General features: G+C 30.0%; 3 non-coding genes across 3 annotated transcripts; all 3 read right to left on the bottom strand.

The window, feature by feature from the left end:
* Positions 1 to 1,251: 1,251 nt before the first annotated feature.
* On the bottom strand, positions 1,252 to 1,358 carry LOC144856607 (U6 spliceosomal RNA). The gene has a single exon (XR_013614952.1). It is a non-coding gene; the product is annotated as a U6 spliceosomal RNA (small nuclear RNA).
* A 1,653-nt stretch (positions 1,359 to 3,011) lies between these two features.
* LOC144856608 (U6 spliceosomal RNA) lies at positions 3,012 to 3,118 on the bottom strand. Its single transcript, XR_013614953.1, has one exon. It is a non-coding gene; the product is annotated as a U6 spliceosomal RNA (small nuclear RNA).
* A 1,687-nt stretch (positions 3,119 to 4,805) lies between these two features.
* On the bottom strand, positions 4,806 to 4,912 carry LOC144856602 (U6 spliceosomal RNA). Its single transcript, XR_013614948.1, has one exon. It is a non-coding gene; the product is annotated as a U6 spliceosomal RNA (small nuclear RNA).
* Positions 4,913 to 6,430: the final 1,518 nt, after the last annotated feature.

The raw sequence follows: 6,430 nt of genomic DNA on the forward strand, positions 1-6,430 counted from the left end.
TAACTTTGGTCCAACTTGAGGTTTTAAATTAGAGGTAGACTATGTCTTAATAACTGTCTGTGATTTATAAAAGTACTATAATAAATACATGACACTAACCCTTTTATAATAAAGAGGTGAAAAATGTTGTTATATCTAGGGGTAAGATGGTATTACAGTAGGTCTGGTATTAAACCATTATATTCACGTCCTAGTTGAGATGCGTCTGGAAAAAATGTTTTGATTTTTAAATTACATTTTTTATGTTAATTTGTTGCTGAAAAATACAAATTTAACTTTTGAAAATCTAGAAAAGTTGCTACAGTAACTAAAAGTAACTGGTGATTGGTCAATTCAGAATATCTTGGATTGGTCCATTAATATTAAACAACTTTTGTTAACAGTTGTTATTCTACACATTCCTGAATATATGATATATATATTTAAATGAGTGATTTGTTTTATTGATGTTGTAAAAGAATAAATGAATATTTATTCTTAATTCATACTAAGAATGATGTAATTTACTCTACACACCTGCTGAATAATGGATCAGTCCAGTTCTCTCATTTGGCCAGGGGAAAAGCTATTCTTCTCTGTACAGTGTTCCAATTTGAAAGTTTGTATTGCCTGACTACCTAAGCTAGTATATTTATAACAAATATAACGAATTACAAAAAGACGTTAAAAAATTTCACATTAAAATATATAAATGTGTAATACTATTAGGGGAAAAATGTTGTATCAGTTGGTTACAGTAGTCAGTCCAGTTTTTGATAGTATTGTTTTTACAACAAAGCTGGGGAATCTGAAAACCAAGCAGTCGACCACACAAATAATTTAATAGCCCGCCCTCTATTAGGAGAAAACTTATTAAAATCTTTGTGGAAATGGTACTATAGTAATAACCATTATTTTCACGTCGATATTTGGAATAATTTCTAATTTTTTTCTTTTTTATCAATTGAAATATGATATTTTTAAATTAAATGTTGGTTTAAACATTCAAAAGCTATTTAATTCTGTAATTTAGTTTCAAACACCGTGAACAAAATTAAAGAACTGAATAACAAACAAAATTCATCTTTTTATCCTAAATTGAGATGGATTAATCAATTTCCTCTCATTGATATTTAACGAATATATTAGTATAACAACCATAATACTATCCATTTTACATATGTTGTGATGAGTCCCTGATACAAACAAATTTATATTAATTTTTGCTCAAGTTTGGAGTAAAAGAAAATTAATATATTATTTTTTTTAATTAAAAATATGGAACGCTTCACGATTTTGCGTGTCATCCTTGCGCAGGGGCCATGCTAATCTTCTCTGTATCGTTCCAATTTTAATATATGTACTGCCTAAGCGAGTACATTTATATCAGAAATAAGGACATCTATATACCCGTTAACAAATTTTACTTTCAAATATACAAATGTGAATTCGGGTGAACGCGAGTCTCCTAGGTAAAAAACACATTAAATGAATCGTTGTGCAATTTCCCATAAGCTTATCGCCTCATAAATTTAGTTTATATTACATCTAATAATAATAATGATGATTTAATAATATATATTATTTATACGTCTTATACCTATTGTATTAACAAATTTAATTTAAATATGAATAGAAAATTGACACAAAAGCAACGTAGTATAAAGCAACCAGACTGCACCACTTGTATTTAAATTCTTTTGTTTTTATTCATCAACTCTTTTTGTTTGCATATTGGCGTCGCGTCTCTAAAACAATGGTGTAATCGCTACGTCATGTACTCAAATTAATTTTTGTAGACCACTAAAACTTTGGTCCAACTTGAGGTTTTAAATTAGAAATAGACTATTATTAACTGTTTTATAATTAGTATGACACTAACGCTTTTATTATAAAGAAATAAAAAATATTGTTATATCCTATGGTATTACAGTAGGCCCGGTATTAAACCATTATATTCACGTCCTAGTTAAAATGCCTCTGAAATAATTTCTGATTTTTAAATTACTTTTTTATGCTAATTTCTTGCTGAAAACCAAAAACTATTTTTTGGAAATCTAAAGTTGCTACAGTAACTCGAAGTAACTGGTGATTGGTCAATTCAGAATATCTTGGATTGGTCCATTATTATTAAACAGCTTTTGTTAACAGTTATTATTCTACATATACCTGAATATATGATATATATATATTTGAATGAGTGATTTGTTTTATTGATTTTGTAAAAGAATAAATGAATATTTATTCTTAATTCATACTAAGAATGATGTAATTTACTCTACACACCTGCTAAATAATGGAACAGTCCAGTTCTCTCATTTGGCGAGGGGAAATGCTATTCTTCTCTGTACAGTGTTCCAAATTGAAAGTTTGTAATGCCTGCCTACCTAAGCTAGTATATTTATAGCAGAAATAATTAATTACATATAGACGTTAATAAATTTCACATTGAAAGATATAAAAGTGTAATTTTATTAAAGGATATATATTTATATCAGTTGGTTACAGAATCAGTTCAGTTTTTGATAGTATTATTTTTACAACAAAGCTTGGGAATCTAGAAAGCCCAGTCGATCGCTATAAATATATAGCCCGCCCTCTATTATGAGAAAACTTGTTCATAATCTTTGCTGTGGAATTGAAATGGTACTAATATCAATAATCATTATTTTTACGTCGATATTTGGAATAATTTCTAATCGTAATTACTTTTTATCATTTAAACTATGATATTCTTTAATTAAATGTTGGTTTAAACATTCAAAAGGTTTTTACTTCTATAATTTAGCTTCAAACACCGTGAACAATATTTGAGAACGATAACAAACAGAATTCATATTTTTATTATCCTAAATTTAGCACAGATAGATTATTCAATTTACTCTTATTGATATTTATCGAATATATTGTTATAAAACTCATAATAATATCCGTTTTACCCACGATGTGATGAGTCTCTGCTACAAAACAATTGTATACCAGTTTTTGCGCAATTTTCGAGAAAAAAAATTAATATATTATTTTTTTTAATTAAAAATATGGAACGCTTCACGATTTTGCGTGTCATCCTTGCGCAGGGGCCATGCTAATCTTCTCTGTATCGTTCCAATTTTAATATATGTACTGCCTAAGCGAGTACATTTATACCAGAAATAAGGACATCTATATACCCGTTAACAAATTTTACTTTAAAATATACAAATGTGAATTCGGGTGAACGCGAGTCTCCTAGGTTAAAAACACATTGCATGAATCATTATGCAATTTCTTATAAGCTTATCGCCTCATAAATTTAGTTTATATTACATCTAATAATAATAATGATGATGATTTAATAATATATTATTTATACGTCTTATACATACAGTCTTTTAAAAGATGTCATTTAAATATGAATAGAAAATTGACAAAAAAGCAACGTAGTACAAAGCTGCACCACTTGTATTTAAATTCGTTTGTCTTTATTCATCAACTCTTGTTGTTTGCATATTGGCGTCGCGTCTCTAAAACAATGGTGTAATCGCTACGTCGTGTACTTAAATTAATTTTGGTAGACCACTAAAACTTTGGTCCAACTTGAGGTTTTAAATTAGAGATAGACTATGTCTTATTAACTGTTTTATAATTAGTATGACACTAACGCTTTTATTATAAAGAAATAAAAACTATTGTTATATCCTATGGTATTACAGTAGGCCCGGTATTAAACTATTATATTCACGCCCTAGTTAAAATGCGTATGAAATAATTTCTGATTTTTTAATTACTTTTTTATGCTAATTTCTTGCTGAAAAATACAACAAACCAAAAACTATTTTTTGGAAATCTAAAAAGTTGCTACAGTAACTAAAAGTAACTGGTGATTGGTCAATTCAGAATATCTTGGATTGGTCCAATATTATTAAACAACTTTTGTTAACAGTTATTATTCTACATATTCCTGAATATATGATATATATATATTTAAATGAGTGATTTGTTTTATTGATTTTGTAAAAGAATAAATGAATATTTATTCTTAATTCATACTAAGAATGATGTAATTTACGCTACACACCTGCTGAATAATGGATCAGTCCAGTTCTCTCATTTGGCGAGGGAAAATGCTATTCTTCTCTGTACAGTGTTCCAATTTGAAAGTTTGTAATTCCTGACTACCTAAGCTAGTATATTTATAGTCGTCGTGTACTTAAATTTATATAGCTAGACCACTAAAACTTTGTTCTAACCCGAGGTTTTAAATTAGAGGTAGAGTTATGTCTTATATTAAGTGTTTATAATAGTATAAAAATAGTATAAAAGACATTACACAGCAATCGCAATCGTTTTAATCAGAAAGTTTTGACTACTTAACTCTTCGGTCCCTAATTCCTAAATTTATAGCCCGCCCTCTATTATGAGAGAATGTTGTCATTTTTTAGAGATGTAGTGAGAGAGAGATAAGTTTACGTTCTAGACATAATTTGGAGGATATTTCGAATTTTAATTACTTTTTATTACTTTGTATATGCTATTCTTGAATTTTAATGCTGGTTTAAACCTTCAAAAGCAATGTTAACTCTACTATTTTGTTTCGAACACGGTGAATGTAATTAAGTAAGTAAGTGTAAAATGTAAGTATTTCTTTTCCTAAATTGATAATAAAATTGATTATTCAGAGGATGTGGGACCTAGGTCCATGCAGAACATGGAACAAATATCTATATATTAGTGTAAAACACATAATGCTAACCGTTTTAACTATGATTTGAACATTCCGTACTATAAAACTAGCTTTATATCCGTTTTTTTCAATTTTTTAGGGAAAAATATTAATTTTTTTAAATAAAAATATGGAACGCTTCACGATTTTGCGTGTCATCCTTGCGCAGGGGCCATGCTAATCTTCTCTGTATCGTTCCAATTTTAATATATGTACTGCCGAAGCGAGTACATTTATACCAGAAATATATAGTTTAATATAGTGCTTGACTGATGGCTTAATAACTTAAGTAAGTGTCGTTCTGGCTAACTATTTTTTCTATGTAAAGACCTACTGACAAAGTACAAAATATCTTTAAAATATCTATAAAATATTTTAAAATGCAAATTATATAGAAGGGAACATGATTACTGATATATAAAAAAAGGATCGAATAGTCATTATATTAATAAATTATTTATATTTTGCGCGTACATAAGAGTGAATATAATGCATATTCATGAGCGGATATCCTTTGTGGCGGCGCGATCAAGCGTGTAATATAACATTTGAACAAGAGAGGGCGGGCTATTTCTATACTCAGTTGATAAGTTCCTATCATTGATCAAAATCAACAGTATTATAATGGGACCTCTTACTGGTATATAATATAATACTGTATAAATCCAAAGGCAAATTACTGAAAAAATGACAATGCTGTGGGTATCAGACGTGGCTGGATCTCAAATGGAGATACAAAAAAAAGCAAAAAGCTAAATCAAAACGATAAAGTAAAACAGCCAGAAAAGTTAGCAGAGCTTTCGAGCAACACTAGCCCTTCATCCGTGCAATATAATATTATATATATATATACACTGGGTCTTTACAAAAATGTTCTGAGGCCTTGCCTATATGCTGCTAGAAGAAATCTTTAAACCCGTTCGGACGTAACAATTTAAACATGTAATGGTCGCGTGTTTTTAGATAAATAGTTGTTTCAAAAACTCAACTGGATTGTTATTACACCTTAAATCGCAAGCTCATTCATTAATCACAAGATAAGGAGCAATTTGACCTTTCTAGTGTAAAAAGATGCATGAAATATGACCTTGCTAGTGTACAGTGTGTACATTTTTTCATCTTCCGAAATTGACACATGTCCGCTTTATCAGTGATATATGGACAGTCTTCGGGGAGTTAGCAGTGTATGGCTAATAACCATATAACATAGCTCTCCGCCTAATAGGATGGGCGTACATGTCGTGTTTCAAATTAGTTACAATATCCCTTTGTGTTCACCGCCTTGTGACACGCTTATCTCCAGTCGCAACAGTTGGCTGCTCCGCCTCAAAGTTATAAATAGACTCCGTAATCCATCAGTCCATAATCTATAAATAAACTAGGTCGTATCATATTTCACATAGTTACAATATCTGTTTGTGTTTCACCGCCTGATGACACGCTTATCTCCATCGCAACAGTTGGTTGCTCCGCCTCCAAGTTATAAATAGACTCCGTCCGTATAATTCATCATTCCATAATCTATAAATAAACTTTATTTCACATAGTTACAATATCTCTTTGTGTTTCACCGCCTTTACACGCTTATCTCCATCGCAACAGTTGCCTGCTCCGCCTCCAAGTTATAAATAGACTCCGTCCGCATAATCCATCAGTCCATAATCTATAAATAAACTAGGTCTTACGTATCATATTTCACATAGTTGCAATATCTGTTTGTGTTTCACCGCCTTGACACGCTTATCGCAA

The sequence above is a fragment of the Antedon bifida genome, chromosome 11 (genome assembly GCF_963402885.1).
Source record: "Antedon bifida chromosome 11, ecAntBifi1.1, whole genome shotgun sequence".
Lineage (NCBI taxonomy): Eukaryota > Metazoa > Echinodermata > Crinoidea > Comatulida > Antedonidae > Antedon > Antedon bifida.